The sequence below is a fragment of the Cheilinus undulatus genome, linkage group 13, assembly GCF_018320785.1.
Source record: "Cheilinus undulatus linkage group 13, ASM1832078v1, whole genome shotgun sequence".
NCBI classification, from domain to species: domain Eukaryota; kingdom Metazoa; phylum Chordata; class Actinopteri; order Labriformes; family Labridae; genus Cheilinus; species Cheilinus undulatus.
The window spans coordinates 669,322-693,069 of record NC_054877.1 but is presented as its reverse complement, the minus strand read 5'-3'; the positions used below and the strand labels follow the sequence as shown (position 1 = coordinate 693,069).

General features: G+C 45.4%; 1 protein-coding gene across 1 annotated transcript in view; it reads right to left on the bottom strand.

Annotated features, from left to right (window-relative positions):
• The window catches only part of LOC121520456 (disks large-associated protein 1-like), a 192,657-nt gene extending 169,453 nt beyond the window's left edge, over positions 1–23,204 (bottom strand). Inside the window, exon 1 of the mRNA XM_041803916.1 lies at positions 23,084–23,204. The gene's annotated coding sequence lies outside the window, so the exon portion shown is untranslated. The remainder of the gene's footprint in view (positions 1–23,083) is intronic.
• Between the last annotated feature and the right edge of the window lie 544 nt (positions 23,205–23,748).

Sequence of the window (23,748 nt, the reverse complement as noted above, 5' to 3'; positions counted from 1 at the left end):
TGCAATTTTTACTACAAACCACTAGATGACGCCATTACCCTTTTTGGGCCAAGCATGTATCTGTAGGGCACTTAAAGACACACTTACAGTGGGATTTTAAATAGCTCTGTGAAATAAAGGCAAAATGAACTGAAATAAAAATAATCAACTGTAGGTGTTGATATGAATATAAACGTGGGTTTTGCATGTTAGTAATGAGAAATTGCGTCTTTGAAGCGCCACTCTAGCGTGCTTCGTTGGGGATACTCTGCAGGTTCAGTGCTGGCGCTGCCAAACCGCATCAGTTCCCATTGATCAGGAATCTCCAAACAGGAAGTCGAAAGTTTAGAGCAGCATTACTCAACCCCGCTTAACCAAAGAGCCAAAGTGTTGAAAAATACCTTTGCAAGAGCCACAATCTAAGTGGTGAAAAGTGGCAAAACAGCTTGTAGTAGCAATAAAAAAAAGTTAAAGGTGGAATAAATGGCCAAAAGCAGCAAAAATAGGAAGAAAAGGTGGAAAAAGGGTCAGACAGGTGGCATAAAATGGTCTGAAAGGGGCAAAAACATGGCAAAAAATGATTGAAATAAATCAAAAGTGGGCAAAAAGCAGTCAAGAGTGGCAAAAATGAGCAAAAAAATAAGAAACAAGTGGTATTTAATGGGGAAAGTTAGCTTAAACGGGTATAAATGGGAAAAAATGGGATAAAAGTAGTAAAAATGGGTAAAAGGTGAGAAGAAAGTAGGGAAAAAGTAATACTTAATGGCAAAATGTAGCTCAAATGGGCAGAAAAAGGTGAAAACGGGCAAAAATGGGATAAAAGTGGCAAAAAAAGTGGCAAAAATAGGAAAAAAGAGGTATTTAATGGCAAAAGGTAGGTGGGTGAAAAGGGGCAAAAACTGGTGAAAAAGGACAAAAAAATTTCCCTTTTTTTGGTTTTCTGGGGGAATAATATTCAACATTAAGACATTAAAGAGCCACAGGTTGAGTATGACTGGTTTAGAGTATCAGGTATTTCAAACGATGTCATGATAAGAACTGGAGGTGATTACAGAAAAATCAATCAATCAACTAAAAAACAAATGATGAATATAGAATATAAAGTAGGGGTCAAAACGTCTCCTAAGGATCCATCTTTTGCATCATTTCCACCAATTTCTGGACACAAAATGAAAATGCATAACACTTGATGTTGGTGGTATTTGATGACTGATGACCATCTTTGATAATAATAAAAAAATCTACTTAGCAATTTTAGATGGAAAATATCATTCTGCTGAATTGAAAACTGAATCAACTGGCATTTAAAGGGTTAAAAACACATAAAATACTGAAAACGACTAAAAATGTGCTACGTCATGATTAGAACTGAAGGTGATCACATAAAACAAAACATTTAAAATATATATAAATGAGAAATATTAGCATTTAAAGAAGGTGCAGAAAATGTCCCCTAGGGATTTATGTGTGTAGTTGTTTAAAGAGAGGCCTAAGGGTTAAAAAAACGGCTCCACAGTCCCCCATAAGTCTTCTTAGATACCCCTCAGACTGGTTCTACATGCACTGATACACACAGGAAGTGAGATCATCAGGGTAGATGTCTTATCTGTGGGCATTTTCACACACGTCACATCTGAATGAACTCTCTAAGGATTTCATCTGATTGATCCAGGAAATTATTTTATCATTTTGAACAAATGGGAGATTTGAAGTTGTGCTCTGCAGGACTTTTACCCACAGAGTGAAGTTATTATTAGACCCCAAAGATGAATGAATATCCTGGCATTAAGCCAAATGCTTATTTTATTATTATTATTCCATACTGCTTCTGTTAATCATCATCAAACTTTACTCTCATGATCAGACTCCTGGCTTGAACACGTTTTTGTTCAGAGTGTAATGGAACAAACCTCACAGGCAGCAGTTTCAGGACCGCGGACTCAGGACTGTGGAACTAGGACCCGTGTGTCCTGCAACAGCGCCACCAAGCGAAGTGACTGAGCATTGCAATTGAACAAGTTGCTTGAGTTGACACAGCTTTTATTGGCAGGGATTTAAAGTCAACTTGAAGCACTTTTTGTGATGCACGGCGGCGCAGGGGTTAGCGCTGTTGCCTCACAGCAAGAAGGTCCCTGGTTAATTTCCCAGTCAGGGCCTTTCTGTGCAGAGTTCGCATGTTCTCCTTGTGCACGCGTGGGTTCTCTTCGGGTACTCCAGCTTCCTCCCAGCACCAAAAAACATCTGAGTGTGCCTGGTTGTCTGTCTCTATATCTCAGCCCTGTGATTGACTGGTGACCAGTCCTCTCGCCCAATGACAGCTGGGACAGGCTCCAGCCCCCCTGTAACCCTGAACGGGATAAGCGGTATAGAAAATGGATAGATGGACTTTTTGTGATGTTAGAAGTGTTCTCCTTTCATTTAATAACTGCATGTTTAGCCATTTTCCCCAAAGTCTTTGACCCTCATTTAACTTAAAACTCTTTCTTCAAACTTTTTTTTTCCACTAAATACAAAACATAAACAAATAAACAGATCATTAAAGAGGGGGTATTATACTTTTCCAGTTTTCTAAAACATAAACATAAAGTCACAATGTTGGGTGTCCATACTTCACGTATGCAAATTTTCAAACCGCAAGATAAACGTATGCGGCAGTAATCTTGGAATTAGAGTGTAAACTGATGAAAACGGTTCATTGAAAATCTCTCAGAGATTCTCCCGAAACGAGATTTTGATGGAGCAAACTGATGAGGTCATCGCAATATTATCTCCTGACTGGTTCGTCCGTGCTGCCGTTAAAGCGGAACAGACCGCCCCCACAAGGCCTCTTAGCCATTTAGCCATTTAGTAACACAGTAATTAAACACTTACCAAACAGATACGTCCTGCTCTATCCTTCACTGCTGCTGGTTTTCTTCCCTCTCTCTCCAAACTATCAGGATCAGATTCCAGGTCTAACACGTACGGACGTAGATCAAAATTCTCCATATTTTACTCAGTCGGACCGGTTCATTCAAAGTTTACAAGTACTAGCATAACAACATTAGCCACATTAGAGGGGGCGGGCACAAAACATTGAGTCCTGCTGCCGGCCAGGCTCCAGGAAATCAGCCAATCGGAGGAAAGCAGGTCCGGGGGGATGTTAAAGAGACAGCAGTGAAAACAAAGCGTTTCAGACGGAGGTTAAAATAAGAGTTTTTCAGGACGCCAGTGTGAGAAACGAGGAGATTTTTGAGCTGTAAACCATGTGAAGCTACTACATGGGTATGAGAGAGATGGCGTAAAGCTTTAAAAAAAGGCATAATACCCCCACTTTAAGAACAGAACCACACTGTAAAACTAAATAAGTTGAGCTTACTTTAAAAAATTATGGAAACTCACTGCCTCAAAAATAATAAGCAAACTACACTTGACATTTTTGAGTTAAAGAAACTTTTTTAGTGTGCAGTAGCTACTCGTTCTAAATAAACTATTTACGTATTCATTACTAGTTTAAAATCAATTATTTTAGTTGCTCAAAACTGAGATTCAAATGTTGATTTAAGTTTGCAGGACTTAGACTAAATTATCTACTCTCAGTGTGCAATACTTAAATTTTTAGTACACTGTAAACACCGATAAGTCCTAGAACTCTAAATATCATAGATAACTGCTTACTTTGAAATGTCAAATAGTACTCACTGAAAAAGTTTTGGTTTTTTTTAAGTTATCATTTCACCTAAGATGGACTAACATGTGCAACCATTAGCAACAATGGCTGTTAGTGAACCAGTGGTTGCCAGTTCATTAACGTCAGTGTGCCATCCAACTGGGGCTGAATGATTTGCAAAAATAATGTCATTGCCATTTTTCCCAAATATTTCAATTTAATATGTGATTATTATTGGGTTAATCTTGTGTCTTTTGCGACAAATTCAAGCAATAAATAATTCCATAAATAAGACCATGTGTATTGAAAACAATGAAATTATTTCTGTAGTAATGAATCCATAGTAGGATGAATCTGAATATGAGGGTGTAACAAGCTTTAAGTTATAAAGGAGGCAGCTGGGATGGAGGAGGTGAGGCTGGCTATCAGCTGATCACAGCTGGGGTATTCTTTCATGAAGTAACACTAGGCTACTTCAGTTTTAGATAAAACAAGCTAACTATTTTTGCTCGTATTGCAAATGTGATGTCACTTGCTTTGTTTAAGGGCTTTATCATTTTTATGTGACTCATTTTGATTAAGAAAAAAATACATAAAACACAAAAAGGAGGATTTTTGTAAACCATTATAAAAAAAAATTGACACTTGGATGTTTGCATAATGTGAATAAAATCTCTGCCACTGCAAAAAAAAGATTAATTAAACTGGTATTCTGACACATTTTAAGATAAAGAAATACTGAAACTTTTGCAATTTGCAAATAATCTAATTTTAATTGCCCAGCCCTACATCCAACATTCATTTCCATGAACATTAACACTGCCCCCTGTAGGCGGGACCTCTGTAACTGAGACAGCAACTTCACTCATGGTGCATTTTATTCATTTATTTTATTTAACCAGGAGACTGACATTAAAAATCTCTTTTTCAAGATCAGCATAATTTGAGTTATGACAAAAATACTTTAACTGTTTGAGTACTGTTCACTTAAAACTAAAATGAGTTCTATCAGCTCATAAAAATAAAATTGAAATAGCTGTTTTGGATTTTTAAGTAACACAACTTAATGTGTTTAAAACCCCTTAAACCCTAGCAGGACTAGATTTGGTCCTTCTCGCCTTGATCCAAACAAACTTGCTCTGTGCGCTCTATTTTTGAATAAAAGTAGTCATGTTACACATCAAATTAAACAGAAGAAGCTCAGCTACAAGCCCCAATAAACTATTTTTACCTACACCACATCCAACTCAAAAGGGACTCAAATCAATGAGCACATATCAATGTGACCATAGTGCTACGTAGCCAAACACTTCCGCCCCCTATGGGATGGTTCCTGGTACTACAGACACAAACATGGACTCATTTAAAAGCCCAGTCTCTACTAAAACTTCTACTCATGTTTGTGCAGTTTTTATTTGTTTAGTTTCTTTTAGGTTTCTACACTTTATTTTGTGTTTTTTTGTGCCACTGAAAATAAATCTGCTCCTCTTGGCGTTAAACTTTAGTTCCTTGTAAGACTTCCTTTGAAAGGGAACTATAAGGAAGTCTGGGTGATTTGAGGGGCAGAGATTGTGCCCAAATGGCACAAGAGGGGACATCGCCTGGACATTTTTTACTAAAATCTCTCTTATTTTGTCTTGATAACCCTCTAGTGGCATGAAAGTTGAAAGAAGTAACGTCAAAATGTGGTGCTTTGGCCTACTGGAGATTTTTGGACTTCAACTGCATTATTTCTATGGGATATATATATATATATGTTAAAAAAAACTGGCAAAAATGAAATTTTTCATTTGCCAATTTAAGTCTCTCTGATCCAGTAACATATATACACATATTTACACTTCTGAATAAATGTCACAAGCACCGTCTTCATAATGGTTCCTTGATCATTCAAATAGACCTGGTAGTTACAGAGTTATACTCATTTAAAGATGAGTAAAATTGATGTTGTGTTTTACAGTGCAGAGGATAATGTTAGTTAATTTCTAATGACATTTGTTTCCTCAGTAGCAGTATTGTAGTCAGATCAATAATAATACACAGTCCCATGCTGCAACATCATGTTGATTTGCTTGGATTCTCCAAAATGTAAATCTGTATTAAACAGATCAAACATGCCTCATTAATAGTTACACTCTGATTACCATCCATCGCTGTCATGAATGGTAGCAATAGCAATAGCTAGCAAAATGCATTTAAAAAATGCTAATAAGCAATGTGCATGTGCACAAGCAGGGTCCTAGTGCTACGGTTCTGAATCTTTGGTCCTGAAAACGCTGCCTATGAGCCTGCAGATACACCCTTCTCCAATAGTTTTGCCACTCTGGCAAACCAGAGCTCATTGGCCTGCCTCTAACCCTGTTGCTATATATCAATATCTTGAAGGCCATGAAACAGGACATAGTTTTTTTTTTTTTTTTTTTTTTTTTTTTTTTTTACACAGGCTTAGGCTTATTCTAGACAAGATTAAGATCTAAAGATATGTCTAATGTGAGTTTCTGCGATGAGGCAGAGCCACAACAGTGGGCCAAAGTTGGTCTACTTTTATACAGCTAGCAAACAGTATTATTCCTGACAAAGCTGCTTGTTTCTCCTGCGTACAAGGTCCTTCAGATGTGTTCTTAAGATTTCAATACCCAAGACAAGTCTGTTACTGAATCCGACTACATGTAAATTTGTTACCACAGCGCCCCCTAATGACAAAAGTCACACATTTTAGATGTTTCTTGACTCCTCTCAGTCTGTTCTACGAAGTGGGCTCAGATTTGGAAAGAAAGATCACAGTAATGTCTCAGTATCTGTCCACTACACTGACAGGGTTCAGTCACAGGCAATAGCGAATATTTGGAGTTATCGCCATTGGCGTAACTTTCATATCAGAATATATCTGAATGGCTTCAAATCTCACATGTATGATCAGGATCACATTATAATGCTTTATTTAAGGCATTTGCTACAGCACCACCTGCAAGGAGCCAGTAACGCCTTCTATATGACAAACATCAGTCCTCATCTGATTTCATCTACATAGTGATGGCCCGGGGTATGGTTTAGTCTGGGTTCTAGCCTGAGTAGCCCTGGGCATGGTTTAGTCTGGGTTCTACCCTGAGTAGCCCTGGGTATGGTTTAGTCTGGGTTCTACCCTGAGTAGCCCTGGGTATGGTTGAGTCTGGGTTCTACCCTGAGTAGCCCTGGGTATGGTTTAGTCTGAGTTCTACCCTGAGTGGCCCTGGGTATGGTTGAGTCTGGGTTCTACCCTGAGTGGCCCTGGGTGTGGTTTAGTCTGGGTTCCAGCCTGAGTGGCCCTGTGTATGGTTTAGTCTGGGTTCCACCCTGAGTGGCCCTGGGTAAGGTTTAGACTGGGTTCCACCCCGAGTGGCCCTGTGTAAGGTTTAGTCTGGGTTCCACCCTGAGTGGCCCTGTGTAAGGTTTAGACTGGGTTCCCCCCTGAGTGGCCCTGTGTATGGTTTAGTCTGGGTTCTACCCTGAGTGGCCCTGGGTATGGTTTAGTCTGGGTTCTACCCCGAGTGGCCCTGGGTAAGGTTTAGTCTGGGTTCTACCCTGAGTGGCCCTGGGTATGGTTTAGTCTGGGTTCTACCCTGAGTGGCCCTGGGTAAGGTTTAGTCTGGGTTCTACTCTGAGTGGCCCTGGGTGTGGTTTAGACTGGGTTCTACCCTGAGTGGCCCTGGGTATGGTTTAGTCTGGCTTCTACCCTGAGTAGCCCTGGGTATGGTTTAGTCTGGCTTCTACCCTGAGTGGCCCTGGGTATGGTTTAGTCTGGCTTCTACCCTGAGTGGCCCTGGGTATGGTTTAGTCTGGCTTCTACCCTGAGTAGCCCTGGGTATGGTTTAGTCTGGGTTCTACCCTGAGTGGCCCTGGGTATGGATTAGTCTGGGTTGTACCCTGAGTGGCCCTGGGTATGGTTTAGTCTGGGTTCTACTGTGAGTAGCCCTGGGTATGGTTTAGTCTGGGTTCCAACCTGAGTAGCCCTGGGTATGGTTTAGTCTGGGTTCTACCCTGAGTGGCCCTGGGTATGGTAAAGTCTGGGTTCTACCCTGAGTGGCCGTATATGGTTTAGTCTGGGTTCCACCCTGAGTAGCCCTGGGTATGGTTTAGTCTTGGTTCTACCCTGAATGGCCCTGGGTATGGTTTAGTCTGGGTTCTACCCTGAGTGGGCCTGGGTATGGTAAAGTCTGGGTTCTACCCTGAGTGACCCTTAGTATGGTTTAGTCTGGGTTCTACCCCGAGTGGCCCTTAGTATGGTTTAGGGTGGGTTCTACCCTGAGTAGCCCTGGGTATGGTTTTGTCTGAGTTCTACCCTGAGTGGCCCTGGGTATGGTTGAGTCTGGGTTCTACCCTGAGTGGCCCTGGGTGTGGTTTAGTCTGGGTTCCAGCCTGAGTGGCCCTGTGTAAGGTTTAGTCTGGGTTCAACCCTGAGTGGCCCTGTGTAAGGTTTAGTCGGGGTTCCACCCTGAGTGGCCCTGTGTAAGGTTTAGTCTGGGTTCTACCCTGAGTGGCCCTGTGTATGGTTTAGTCTGGGTTCTACCCTGAGTGGCCCTGGGTATGGTTTAGTCTGGGTTCTACCCTGAGTGGCCCTGGGTAAGGTTTAGTCTGGGTTCTACCCTGAGTGGCCGTATATGGTTTAGTCTGGGTTCTACCCTGAGTGGCCCTGGGCATGGTTTAGTCTGGGTTCTACCCTGAGTGGCCCTCGGTATGGTTTAGTCTGGGTTCAACCCTGAGTGGCCCTGGGTAAGGTTTAGTCTGGGTTCTACCCTGAGTGGCCCTCGGTATGGTTTAGTCTGGGTTCTACCCTGAGTGGCCCTCGGTATACTTTAGTCTGGATTTTACCCTGAGTAGCCCTGGGTATGGTTTAGTCTTGGTTCTACCCTGAGTGGCCCTGGGTATGGTTTAGTCTGGCTTCTACCCTGAGTAGCCCTGGGTATGGTTTAGTCTGGGTTCTACCCTGAGTGGCCCTGGGTATGGTTTAGTCTGGGTTCTACTCTGAGTGGCCCTGGGTATGGTTTAGTCTGGGTTCTACCCTGAGTGGCCCTGGGTATGGATTAGTCTGGGTTGTACCCTGAGTGGCCCTGGGTATGGTTTAGTCTGGGTTCTACCGTGAGTAGCCCTGGGTATGGTGTAGTCTGGGTTCCCCCCTGAGTAGCCCTGGGTATGGTTTAGTCTGGGTTCTACCCTGAGTGGCCCTGGGTATGGTAAAGGTTGGGTTCTACCCTGAGTGGCCCTGTGTATGGGTTAGTCTGGGTTCCACCCTGAGTAGCCCTGGGTATGGTTTAGTCTTGGTTCTACCCTGAATGGCCCTGGGTATGGTTTAGTCTGGGTTCTACCCTGAGTGGGCCTGGGTATGGTAAAGTCTGGGTTCTACCCTGAGTGACCCTTAGTATGGTTTAGGGTGGGTTCTACCCTGAGTAGCCCTGGGTATGGATTAGTCTGAATTCTACCCTGAGTGGCCCTGGGTATGGTTGAGTCTGGGTTCTACCCTGAGTGGCCCTGGGTGTGGTTTAGTCTGGGTTCCAGCCTGAGTGGCCCTGTGTAAGGTTTAGTCTGGGTTCCACCCTGAGTGGCCGTATATGGTTTAGTCTGGGTTCTACCCTGAGTGGCCGTATATGGTTTAGTCTGGGTTCTACCCTGAGTGGCCCTGGGTAAGGTTTAGTCTGGGTTCCACCCTGGGTACTGTACCATCTGTCTCTACAGACTGAACCAACTAGCTCTACTGACTTTACCATCTGTCTCTACAGACTGAACCAACTACCTCTACAGACTGTACCATCTGTCTCTACAGACTGAACCAACTACCTCTACAGACTGTACCTACTATTTCTACAGACTGTACCATCTATCTCTACAGACTGAACCAACTAGCTCTACTGACTGTACCATCTGTCTCTACAGACTGAATCAACTACCTCTACAGACTGTACCTACTATCTCTACAGACTGTACCATCTGTCTCTACAGACTGAACCAACTACCTCTACAGACTGTACCATCTATCTCTACAGACTGAACCAACTATCTCTACAGACTGTACCATCTGTCTCTACAGACTGAACCAACTATCTCTACAGACTGTACCATCTGTCTCTACAGACTGAACCAACTATCTCTACAGACTGTACCATCTGTCTCTACAGACTGAACCATCTATCTCAACAGACTGAACCAACTAGCTCTACTGACTGTACCATCTGTCTCTACATACTGAACCAGTGGCCCTGGGTATGGTTTAGTCTGGGTTCTACCCTGAGTGGCCCTGGGTATGGTTTAGTCTGGGTTCTACCCTGAGTGGCCCTGATTTACCTTTGGTTCTACCCTGTGGCCCTGGGTATGGTTTAATCTGGGTTCTACCCCGAGTGGCCTTTAGTATGGTTTAGTCTGGGTTCTACCCTGAGTGACCCTGGGCATGGTTTAGTCTGGGTTCTAACCTGAGTGGCCCTGGGTATGGTTTAGTCTGGGTTCTACCCTGACTGGCCGTATATGGTTTAGTCTGGGTTCTACCCTGAGTGGCCCTGGGCATGGTTTAGTCTGGGTTCTACCCTGAGTGGCTCTGGGTATGGTTTAGTCTTGGTTCTACCCTGAGTGGCCCTGGGTATGGTTTAGTCTGGGTTCTACCCTGAGTGGCCCTGGGTGTGGTTTAGTCTGGGTTCCCCCCTGAGTGGCCCTTGGTATGGTAAAGTCTGGGTTCTACCCTGAGTGGCCCTGGGCATGGTTTAGTCTGGGTTCTACCCTAAGTGGCCCTGGGTATGGTTTAGTCTGGGTTCTACCCTGAGTAGCCCTGGGTATGGTTTAGTCTGGGTTCTACCCTGAGTGGCCCTGGGTATGGTTTAGTCTGGGTTCTACCCTGAGTGGCCCTGGGTGTGGTTTAGTCTGGGTTCTACCCTGAGTGGCCCTGGGTATGGTTTAGTCTGGGTTCTACCCTGAGTGGCCCTGGGTATGGTTTAGTCTGGGTTCTACCCTGAGTGGCCCTGGGTATGGTTTAGTCTGGGTTCTACCCTGAGTGGCCCTGGGCATGGTTTAGTCTGGGTTCTACCCTGAGTGGCCCTGGGTATGGTTTAGTCTGGGTTCTACCCTGAGTGGCCCTGGGTATGGTTTAGTCTGGGTTCTACCCTGAGTGGCCCTGGGTATGGTTTAGTCTGGGTTCCCCCCTGAGTGGCCCTGGGTATGGTTTAGTCTGGGTTCTACCCTGAGTGGCCCTGGGTATGGTTTAGTCTGGGTTCTACCCTGAGTGGCCCTGGGTATGGTTTAGTCTGGGTTCTACCCTGAGTGGCCCTGGGTATGGTTTAGTCTGGGTTCTACCCTGAGTGGCCCTGGGCATGGTTTAGTCTGGGTTCTACCCTGAGTGGCCCTGGGTATGGTTTAGTCTTGGTTCTACCCTGAGTGGCCCTGGGTATGGTTTAGTCTGGGTTCTACCCTGAGTGGCCCTGGGTGGGGTTTAGTCTGGGTTCCCCTGAGTGGCCCTTGGTATGGTAGTCTGGGTTCTACCCTGAGTGGCCCTGGGTATGGTTTAGTCTGGGTTCTACCTGAGTGGCCCTGGGTATGGTAGTCTGGGTTCTACCCTGAGTGGCCCTGGGTATGGTTTAGTCTGGGTTCTACCCTGAGTGGCCCTGGGTATGGTTTAGTCTGGGTTCTACCCTGAGTGGCCCTGGGTATGGTTTAGTCTGGGTTCTACCCTGAGTGGCCCTGGGTATGGTTTAGTCTGGGTTCTACCCTGAGTGGCCCTGGGTATGGTTTAGTCTGGGTTCTACCCTGAGTGGCCCTGGGTATGGTTTAGTCTGGGTTCTACCCTGAGTGGCCCTGGGTATGGTTTAGTCTGGGTTCTACCCCGAGTGGCCCTGAGTATGGTTTAGTCTGGGTTCTACCCTGAGTGGCCCTGGGTATGGTTTAGTCTGGGTTCTACCCTGAGTGGCCCTGGGTATGGTTTAGTCTGGGTTCTACCCTGAGTGGCCGTATATGGTTTAGTCTGGGTTCTACCCTGAGTGGCCCTGGGTATGGTTTAGTCTGGGTTCTACCCTGAGTGGCCCTGGGTATGGTTTAGTCTGGGTTCTACCCTGAGTGGCCGTATATGGTTTAGTCTGGGTTCTACCCTGAGTGGCCCTGGGTATGGTTTAGTCTGGGTTCTACCCTGAGTGGCCCTGGGTGTGGTTTAGTCTGGGTTCTACCCTGAGTGGCCCTGGGGATGGTTTAGTCTGGGTTCTACCCTGAGTGGCCCTGGGCATGGTTTAGTCTGGGTTCTACCCTGAGTGGCCCTGGGTATGGTTTAGTCTTGGTTCTACCCTGAGTGGCCCTGGGTATGGTTTAGTCTGGGTTCTACCCTGAGTGGCCCTGGGTGTGGTTTAGTCTGGGTTCCCCCCTGAGTGGCCCTTGGTATGGTAAAGTCTGGGTTCTACCCTGAGTGGCCCTGGGTATGGTTTAGTCTGGGTTCTACCCTGAGTGGCCCTTGGTATGGTTTAGTCTGGGTTCTACCCTGAGTGGCCCTGGGTGTGGTTTAGTCTGGGTTCTACCCTGAGTGGCCCTTGGTATGGTTTAGTCTGGGTTCTACCCTGAGTGGCCCTGGGTATGGTTTAGTCTGGGTTCTACCCCGAGTGGCCCTGAGTATGGTTTAGTCTGGGTTCTACCCTGAGTGGCCCTGGGTATGGTTTAGTCTGGGTTCTACCCTGAGTGGCCGTATATGGTTTAGTCTGGGTTCTACCCTGAGTGGCCGTATATGGTTTAGTCTGGGTTCTACCCTGAGTGGCCCTGGGCATGGTTTAGTCTGGGTTCTACCCTGAGTGGCCCTGGGTATGGTTTAGTCTGGGTTCTACCCTGAGTGGCCCTGGGTGTGGTTTAGTCTGTGTTCCCCCCTGATTGGCCCTTGGTATGGTAAAGTCTGGGTTCTACCCTGAGTGGCCCTGGGTATGGTTTAGTCTGGGTTCTACCCTGAGTGGCCCTGGGTATGGTTTAGTCTGGGTTCTACCCTGAGTGGCCCTGGGTATGGTTTAGTCTTGGTTCTACCCTGAGTGGCCCTGGGTATGGTTTAGTCTGGGTTCTACCCTGAGTGGCCCTGGGTGTGGTTTAGTCTGGGTTCTACCCTGAGTGGCCCTTGGTATGGTTTAGTCTGGGTTCTACCCTGAGTGGCCCTGGGTATGGTTTAGTCTGGGTTCTACCCCGAGTGGCCCTGAGTATGGTTTAGTCTGGGTTTTACCCTGAGTGGCCCTGGGTATGGTTTAGTCTGGGTTCTACCCTGAGTGGCTGTATATGGTTTAGTCTGGGTTCTACCCTGAGTGGCTGTATATGGTTTCGTCTGGGTTCTACCCCGAGTGGCCCTGAGTATGGTTTAGTCTGGGTTTTACCCTGAGTGGCCCTGGGTATGGTTTAGTCTGGGTTCTACCCTGAGTGGCTGTATATGGTTTAGTCTGGGTTCTACCCTGAGTGGCCCTGGGTATGGTTTAGTCTGGGTTCTACCCTGAGTGGCCCTGGGTGTGGTTTAGTCTGGGTTCTACCCTGACTGGCCGTATATGGTTTAGTCCGGGTTCTACCCTGAGTGGCCGTATATGATTTAGTCTGGGTTCTACCCTGAGTGGCCCTGTGTATGGTTTAGTCTGGGTTCTACCCTGAGTGGCCCTGGGTATGGTTTAGTCTGGGTTCTACCCTGAGTGGCCCTGGGTGTGGTTTAGTCTGGGTTCCCCCCTGAGTGGCCCTTGGTATGGTAAAGTCTGGGTTCTACCCTGAGTGGCCCTGGGTGTGGTTTAGTCTGGGTTCAACCCTGAGTGGCCCTGGGTATGGTTTAGTCTGGGTTCTACCCTGAGTGGCCCTGGGTATGGTTTAGTCTGGGTTCTACCCTGAGTGGCCCTTGGTATGGTTTAGTCTGGGTTCTACCCTGAGTGGCCCTGGGTATGGTTTAGTCTTGGTTCTACCCTGAGTGGCCCTGGGTATGGTTTAGTCTGGGTTCTACCCTGAGTGGCCCTGGGTGTGGTTTAGTCTGGGTTCTACCCTGAGTGGCCCTTGGTATGGTTTAGTCTGGGTTCTACCCTGAGTGGCCCTGGGTATGGTTTAGTCTGGGTTCTACCCCGAGTGGCCCTGAGTATGGTTTAGTCTGGGTTTTACCCTGAGTGGCCCTGGGTATGGTTTAGTCTGGGTTCTACCCTGAGTGGCTGTATATGGTTTAGTCTGGGTTCTACCCTGAGTGGCTGTATATGGTTTCGTCTGGGTTCTACCCCGAGTGGCCCTGAGTATGGTTTAGTCTGGGTTTTACCCTGAGTGGCCCTGGGTATGGTTTAGTCTGGGTTCTACCCTGAGTGGCCCTGGGTATGGTTTAGTCTTGGTTCTACCCTGAGTGGCCCTGGGTATGGTTTAGTCTGGGTTCTACCCTGAGTGGCCCTGGGTGTGGTTTAGTCTGGGTTCCCCCCTGAGTGGCCCTTGGTATGGTAAAGTCTGGGTTCTACCCTGAGTGGCCCTGGGTGTGGTTTAGTCTGCGTTCCCCCCTGATTGGCCCTTGGTATGGTTTAGTCTGGGTTCTACCCTGAGTGGCCCTGGGTATGGTTTAGTCTTGGTTCTACCCTGAGTGGCCCTGGGTATGGTTTAGTCTAGGTTCTACCCTGAGTGGCCCTGGGTGTGGTTTAGTCTGGGTTCTACCCTGAGTGGCCCTTGGTATGGTTTAGTCTGGGTTCTACCCTGAGTGGCCCTGGGTATGGTTTAGTCTGGGTTCTACCCCGAGTGGCCCTGAGTATGGTTTAGTCTGGGTTTTACCCTGAGTGGCCCTGGGTGTGGTTTAGTCTGGGTTCTACCCTGAGTGGCTGTATATGGTTTAGTCTGGGTTCTACCCTGAGTGGCTGTATATGGTTTCATCTGGGTTCTACCCCGAGTGGCCCTGAGTATGGTTTAGTCTGGGTTTTACCCTGAGTGGCCCTGGGTATGGTTTAGTCTGGGTTCTACCCTGAGTGGCCCTGGGTATGGTTTAGTCTGGGTTCTACCCTGAGTGGCCCTGGGTATGGTTTAGTCTGGGTTCTACCCTGAGTGGCCCTGGGTGTGGTTTAGTCTGGGTTCTACCCTGAGTGGCCCTGGGTATGGTTTAGTCTGGGTTCTACCCTGAGTGGCCGTATATGATTTAGTCTGGGTTCTACCCTGAGTGGCCCTGGGTATGGTTTAGTCTTGGTTCTACCCTGAGTGGCCCTGGGTATGGTTTAGTCTGGGTTCTACCCTGAGTGGCTGTATATGGTTTAGTCTGGGTTCTACCCTGAGTGGCTGTATATGGTTTCATCTGGGTTCTACCCCGAGTGGCCCTGAGTATGGTTTAGTCTGGGTTTTACCCTGAGTGGCCCTGGGTATGGTTTAGTCTGGGTTCTACCCTGAGTGGCCCTGGGTATGGTTTAGTCTGGGTTCTACCCTGAGTGGCCCTGGGTATGGTTTAGTCTGGGTTCTACCCTGAGTGGCCCTGGGTGTGGTTTAGTCTGGGTTCTACCCTGAGTGGCCGTATATGGTTTAGTCCGGGTTCTACCCTGAGTGGCCGTATATGATTTAGTCTGGGTTCTACCCTGAGTGGCCCTGGGTATGGTTTAGTCTTGGTTCTACCCTGAGTGGCCCTGGGTATGGTTTAGTCTGGGTTCTACCCTGAGTGGCCCTGGGTGTGGTTTAGTCTGGGTTCCCCCCTGAGTGGCCCTTGGTATGGTAAAGTCTGGGTTCTACCCTGAGTGGCCCTGGGTATGGTTTAGTCTGGGTTCTACCCTGAGTGGCCCTTGGTATGGTTTAGTCTGGGTTCTACCCTGAGTGGCCCTGGGTATGGTTTAGTCTTGGTTCTACCCTGAGTGGCCCTGGGTATGGTTTAGTCTAGGTTCTACCCTGAGTGGCCCTGGGTGTGGTTTAGTCTGGGTTCTACCCTGAGTGGCCCTTGGTATGGTTTAGTCTGGGTTCTACCCTGAGTGGCCCTGGGTATGGTTTAGTCTGGGTTCTACCCCGAGTGGCCCTGAGTATGGTTTAGTCTGGGTTTTACCCTGAGTGGCCCTGGGTATGGTTTAGTCTGGGTTCTACCCTGAGTGGCTGTATATGGTTTAGTCTGGGTTCTACCCTGAGTGGCTGTATATGGTTTCGTCTGGGTTCTACCCCGAGTGGCCCTGAGTATGGTTTAGTCTGGGTTTTACCCTGAGTGGCCCTGGGTATGGTTTAGTCTGGGTTCTACCCTGAGTGGCTGTATATGGTTTAGTCTGGGTTCTACCCTGAGTGGCCCTGGGTATGGTTTAGTCTGGGTTCTACCCTGAGTGGCCGTATATGGTTTAGTCTGGGTTCTACCCTGAGTGGCCGTATATGGTTTAGTCCGGGTTCTACCCTGAGTGGCCGTATATGATTTAGTCTGGGTTCTACCCTGAGTGTCCCTGGGTATTGTAAAGTCTGGGTTCTACCACAGTTAAACAGCTCTTCTTCCTCAGCAGGCTCTTATTGATCACTCCTGATGGTGTTCATTCTAACATGAAATAATACTGATATGAAGGCCAGGATATTTTTAGTATTTTCGCCACATCTATAAAGTTGAAGATGACAACTGTATGAACAAAGACATCAGCATGAGATTCATTAGTGTTAAATTCTGACACATTAATGTTGGTGTAAATTGACCATGTGATTTGAACTTCCCTACTATTTCCTCAGTTTTTTTTCTCTCTTGTTTGTTTGATTATTTTTATATAATTGGTGTGTTTACCCCGCCTGGCACGCCTGGATATTTTATCTTGTCACTATCTGTCTTTTAGTCTAGTGTTGTGTTGTCAAGCTTTTGTTTTGTTGTCACGCTAAAAAAGAGAGAAATAAACTAAGCTAGAATAACTATGGCTCTAATTTTTCTACTTTATCCTCTCTCTTTTCAGTCAAAAATGAGCAAGTCCAAAAATAAATCTCCACAGAAAAATTTAAGAGAAAGCAAAAGGAAACGCTGAAATCACCATAACTCCATCCATCCACTTCATAACAATCTAACCATCCTTCTCTCATTCCTGTCTATCCATCCCTAAAAAATAATCCCTAACTACCATCACTAGATCTAATGGGTTCTACCCTATATGGCCCTTGGCATGGTTTAGTCTGGGTTGTACCCTGAGTGGCCCTGGGTATGGTTTAGTCTGGGTTCTACCCTGAGTGGCCCTGGGTATGGTTGAGTCTGAGTTCTACCCTGAGTGGCCCTGGGTGTGGTTTAGTCTGGGTTCTACCCCGAGTGGCCTTTAGTATGGTTTAGTCTGGGTTTTACCCTGAGTGGCCCTGGGTATGGTTTAGTCTGGGTTCTACCCCGAGTAGCCCTGGGCATGGTTTAGTCTGGGTTCTACCCTGAGTGGCCCTGGGTATGGTTGAGTCTGAGTTCTACCCTGAGTGGCCCTGGATGTGGTTTAGTCTGGGTTCTACCCCGAGTGGCCTTTAGTTTGGTTTAGTCTGGGTTTTACCCTGAGTGGCCCTGGGTATGGTTTAGTCTGGGTTCTACCCTGAGTGGCCCTGATTTACCTTTGGTTCTACCCTGTGGGCCTGGGTATGGTTTAGTCTGGTTTCCACCCTGAGTGGCCCTGTGTAAGGTTTAGTCTGGGTTCCACCCTGAGTGGCCCTGTGTAAGGTTTAGTCTGGGTTTTACCCTGAGTGGCCCTGTGTAAGGTTTAGTCTGGGTTCCACCCTGAGTGGCCCTGTGTAAGGTTTAGTCAGGGTTCCACCCTGAGTGGCCCTGTGTAAGGTTTAGTCTGGGTTCCACCCTGAGTGGCCCTGTGTAAGGTTTAGTCTGGGTTCCACCCTGAGTGGCCCTGTGTAAGGTTTAGTCTGGGTTCCACCCTGAGTGGCCCTGTGTATGGTTTAGTCTGGGTTCCACCCTGAGTGGCCCTGTGTATGGTTTAGTCTGGGTTCCACCCTGAGTGGCCCTGTGTATGGTTTAGTCTGGGTACCACCCTGAGTGATCTGATCCCACTGTAGGACTGCCTTATAGTCTTTCAGTGAAGTTTTCCAGGAAACTTTGAACTAAAATCCCTCTGGTTTCTGTGCCTTCACACGTTGAGGAGAGCTGACAGTGGAGGAGTAACAGGCCGTTCAGGACTCGTCGTGTCATATTCTAAGTGTCAACCCGTGAATTGTGTTCACGGGGGATGTGTGGTCTAGGCAGCACATCACAGACAGAGCTGTGAAAGTACAAACATGGATCGACTACGGCACCATCAGTGACTCAACAATCTGATCATGGAGGGAAACAGTTTGAAGGAAAGTCAGGGACAAAGTGTTCCCTCCTTTATCAACAAGAGAATCACAAAAGAACATTGATTCATCAGCAGAGACTTCCTCTAAACATCTCACTTCACACAGAAGTGACACAGAAATTATCCTCTTTAATAACCACAAAACAGCTATGTTTCTCTCGGTCTCTCTACATATATATATATATATTTATATATATATATGTGTGTGTGTGTGTGTGTGTGTGTGTGTGTGCTGCGTTTAAATTGCGTAACTCTGTAGAGACATGCATGAACAGACCATGTTACTGTACAGTAAGTCAGAATAAAGCCTCTGTATGCCTGAATCAGGGCATCGTTACATTAAAACTCTAAGAGCATGATGCACTGGGGGGGTTATCTCCCTTGCATGTTAATTCAGAAAAAACTGGGCTGTTTGAATAAATAATTCTCTTTTTCCTCCCCTTTGTCCATCCCCATGTTAAACATGAAACCCGCTGCGGCCTGCTTGTCCTCTCAGCCACAGGCGGCTCTGACGCTGACTCCTCAGAGCGCTAAACTTCTCACCCAGGCAGAAGATACACAGCAAGCATTTCTGCCCCACGCAGCAGTTCTGACATCACATGACCTCCTCAGCTCTGCTTATGATCTCTCAGTATACTGTAGGAAAGAGACTGCAATTTAAGACCTACTGATGTAGTTACCGTTAAGATAAAGGCTAAGACAACAGCATTTATCTTATATATATATATATATATATATATATATATATATATATATATATATATATATATATATATATATATATATATATAGTTTTTTAATAATACATTCAGTAGACTATTTCCCCATTCAGGGATTTCAAAACAGCAGTGGTATATATTACATTTTTATGTACATATTTTTTTGCAGAGTCTTTATTTGAACCAATAAAGTGCCAAACCCTGGGTGTCTACAACATCTATTTATGTGGTGTTGGTTGTATCAAACGGGTTTTAGTATCAGCTAGAGGCGTAATGGTTCACTGAGGTCACGGGTCGGTTTGTACCTTGGTTTTGGGGTCAGTATTATTGTTATTAGTTTAGCTAAAATTAGACCAGCTAATCCTTTTTTACATATTCAAAATATGCATATGAATCAATCAATCAATGCTTTGTTCCGTGTTAGCGTTATTTAGAACCATCAGTGATAGCTGAAACAGCTTGTGAGTTATTAAACATAAGACAAAAACATGAAGGCAAAACAGAAAACAGCCCACGATCTCCTGATATGAGAATTTAAACTAAAAACATGAAATGCAAACTAAAATCTATACTTTTTAGTACATATGATGATAAGGCGTGCTGTGACACAGGTCTTAATAAAATAGTCGGTGCTGTGGCTATTGCAAAATCCTAACTTATGGACTCCACTAGCACAAGTAAACAAAGGATGGGACGCTGCAAAAGAGTCAGAGCTGAGAGCTTATAAACACACTTGTAGTCCATGATCTCTACTCCCACCGGTCCGTGAAGAGTCTGAAAAATACATTAGCTACGGTAATGACTGTACCATCTGTCTCTACAGACTGTACCATCTGTCTCTACAGACTGTACCATCTATCTCTACAGACTGTACCATCTATCTCGACAGACTGTACGAGCTATTTCTACAGACTGTACCATCTATCTCTACAAATTGTACCATCTGTCTCTACAGACCGTAGTATCTGTCTCCGGAGACTGTACCCTCTATCTCTACAGACTGAACCATCTATCTCTACAGACTGTACCATCTATCTCTACAGACTGTACCAACTATCTCTACAGACTGTACCATTTATCTCTACAGACTGTACCATCTATCTCTACAGACTGTACCATCTATCTCTACAGACTGTACCATCTATCTCTACAGACTGTACCATCTATCTCTACAGACTGTACCATCTGTCTCTAGAGACTGTACCATCCATCTCGAGAGACTGTACCAACTATCTCTACAGACTGTACCATCTATCTCTACAGACTGTACCATCTATCTCTACAGACTGTACCAACTATCTCTAAAAACTACCATCTATCTCTACAGACTGTACCATCTATCTCTACAGACTGTACCATCTATTTCTACAGACTGTACCATCTATCTCTACAGACTGTACCATCTATCTCTACAGACTGTACCAACTATCTCTACAGACTGTACCATCTATCTCTACAGACTGTACCATCTCTACAGACTGTACCGTCTATGTCTACAGACTGTACCATCTATCTCTACAGACTGTACCATCTATCTCTACAGACTGTACCATCTCTACAGACTGTACCATCTCTACAGACTGTACCAGCTATCTTTACAGACTGTACCATCTATCTCTACAGACTGTACCATCTAATTCCACAGACTGTACCATCTATCTCTTCAGACTGTACCATCTCTCCTGACTGTACCATCTATCTCTACAGACTGTACCATCTCTACAGACTGTACCATCTATCTCTACAGACTGTACCATCTCTACAGACTGTACCGTCTATCTCTACAGACTGTACCATCTATCTCTACAGACTGTACCATCTATCTCTACAGACTGTACCATCTCTACAGACTGTACCATCTCTACAGACTGTACCGTCTATCTCTACAGACTGTACCATCTATCTCTACAGACTGTACCATCTCTACAGACTGTACCAACTATCTCTTCAGACTGTACCATCTCTACGGACTGTACCATCGATCTCTACAGACTGTACCATCTAATTCGACAGACTGTACCATCTATCTCTTCAGACTGTACCATCTCTCCTGACTGTACCATCTATCTCTACAGACTGTACCATCTCTACAGACTGTACCATCTATCTCTACAGACTGTACCAGCTATCTCTACAGACTGTACCATCTAATTCCACAGACTGTACCATCTATCTCTACAGACTGTACCATCTATCTCTACAAACTGTACCATCTCTACAGACTGTACCAAGTATCTCTACAGACTGTACCATCTATCTCTACAGACTGTACCATGTATCTTCACAGACTATACCAACTGTCTCTACTGACTGTACCATCTGTCTCTACAGACTGTACCATTTACCTATACAGACGGTACCAGCTGTCTCTACAGACTGTACCAGCTGTCTCTACAGACTGTACCATCTATCTCTACAGACTGTACCGTCTATCTCTACAGACTGTACCATCTCTACAGACTGTACCAACTATCTCTACAGACTGTACCATCTATCTCTACAGACTGTACCATCTATCTCTACAGACTGAACCAACTATCTCTACAGACTGTACCATCTATCTCTACAGACTGTACCAACTATCTCTACAGACTGTACCATCTATCTCTGCAGACTGTACCATCTATCTCTACAGACTGTACCATCTATCTCTACAGACTGTACCATCTCTACAGACTGTATCATCTGTCTCTACAGACTGTACCATCTATCTCTACAGACTGCACCATCTATCTCTGCAGACTGAACCAACTATCTCTACAGACTGTACCATCTATCTCTACAGACTGTACCATCTATCTCTACAGACTGTACCAACTATCTCTACAGACTGTACCATTTATCTCTGCAGACTGTACCATCTATCTCTACAGACTGTACCATCTATCTCTACAGACTGTACCAACTATCTCTACAGACTGTACCATCTATCTCTACAGACTGTACCATCTATCTCTACAGACTGTACCAACTATATCTACAGACTGTACCAACTATATCTACAGACTGTACCAACTATATCTACAGACTGTACCAACTATATCTACAGACTGTACCAACTATATCTACAGACTGTACCAACTATATCTACAGACTGTACCAACTATATCTACAGACTGTACCAACTATCTCTGCAGACTGTACCATCTATCTCTGCAGACTGTACCATCTATCTCTACAGACTGTACCATCTATCTCTACAGACTGTACCAACTATCTCTGCAGACTGTACCATCTATCTCTACAGACTGTACCATCTATCTCTACAGACTGTACCATCTATCTCTACAGACTGTACCATCTATCTCTACAGACTGTACCAACTATCTCTGCAGACTGTACCATCTATCTCTGCAGACTGTACCATCTATCTCTACAGACTGTACCATCTATCTCTACAGACTGTACCAACTATCTCTGCAGACTGTACCATCTATCTCTGCAGACTGTACCATCTATCTCTACAGACTGTACCATCTATCTCTACAGACTGTACCATCTATCTCTAATCTGATGCTCGGAGCTGGTTTCGCTCCTTGTTGCCCAGCTCTAGCCGCCACATCAGCTGAGTCTCCTTGCCTCCATAGCAACGCAGCCTTAGCCTCAGCTTCCAGCTGTGCTCTTCCTGAGTCGGCAGCATCCAGGAGGCACTGCGGCATGAGTGGACCCCCTGAACATTTCTGCTCTTTAAAAGCTCCTGAACCAAAGACGGTGGTTCTAGAGTCCTTCACTATAGAGTCCACCTTCATGAGGACTCTGCTACAGATCTGTTCACACTCTGACTGATGAAGAACATTTATTCTGGTCTGTTTCTGACTGAAAATCCTGATGACACCTCCTTAGTCAGCACATGAACTTTAAACGTTTAAACTGAAATAGAAAATAAGGAAAACTGATGAAGCCATCAGAATCAACTAGTGCTGGGGTTTAGACTCAGACTCGACCTCAGCTAGGAGCTTCAGACCACCATGGGAACAAGATACTCCAGATTTAACAGTAGTTATTGTGTTTATCTGCATCTGTAACTCATTTATGATCATGTGTGGTTCATTTCCAGTGTTCTGGATGTTAAAGAGTGTTTCAGCTCTATAAATGTGATGCAGATGATTATTGGTGATCTCAGTATCAATGGAATTGATCCTGAATCTGAAACTAGCTGTAATCCACAAACGATCCTGATGTTGATACCAGCTCTGATCCAGAACTGACCCTGATTGTTATATTAGCTCTAATCCGGAATCATCCGGGGGTCTTTGGTCCAGATTAGTCTCCGTCCTCATGTTTACAGAGGAGGATGGAGGGAGATGCAGAGGCAGCAGCGTGAGTCCCCCACGCTGCTTCCATTAACGCCACTGCAGCTGAGAGACATGCAGCCGTTACCGGAGCCTGTGCCGCGAAAAACGGCGTTTCTCTCTGACGATCCTCGGTCTCCACGGTGTGACTCATTCTACCACGGAGGCTGTGATCAGCTGTTGAATCCTGATCGATAATCCCCATTAGAGTATCGATAATGGCAGTAAAGGGGCTCTTACCTGTGCAGCTCCTCAGTCCATCTCTGACCGGAGGATTAATCCAAAACCAGACGGTCCTTTACCGGAGACCACAGAGACCACAGAGACCTCAGCTCACTGCTGGAATCTACGTGGATGTGTGGGCAGCAAGTGGCGCGAGCCTGCGGTCCGTGGACTGAGACAAGTTAGACAGGAGGACACCGGAAGTCAGACCAGGTTCTTAAAAAATAAAAGCCCCAAAACGATTCAGATTCACTGAGCAGAAAGAGGAAGAGGGAAATAAATATAATGTTCGTTACTTAAAACAAATAGGATATTTACTATAATAAATACAAATAAAATATAATGAAGATAAACAAAGTTAATAATAAATACAAATATGTTGATAAACTAAATTAAACATAAAACTTAATAAAAAGAATGTAAAATTATAATTTAATGAGTATAAAAAAAAGAAAGAAAAAACACAAGGTAGATGACTTAAAATAAGAAATATGTTTTCTCTTTCAATATTGGCTTGGGAAGCCTGCAATGAAAACTGTGTTTTGATGTATTTTTCTCAGTAATGAGTGTCATTATTAAATCAAAAGAGACTAAAGCAGTGATCCTCAACGCCCATTTAAGCTGCCTTGTGCAGTTAAATGCCACTTATTGCCCATTTTGCCACTCTTTGATGCTTTTTGTCC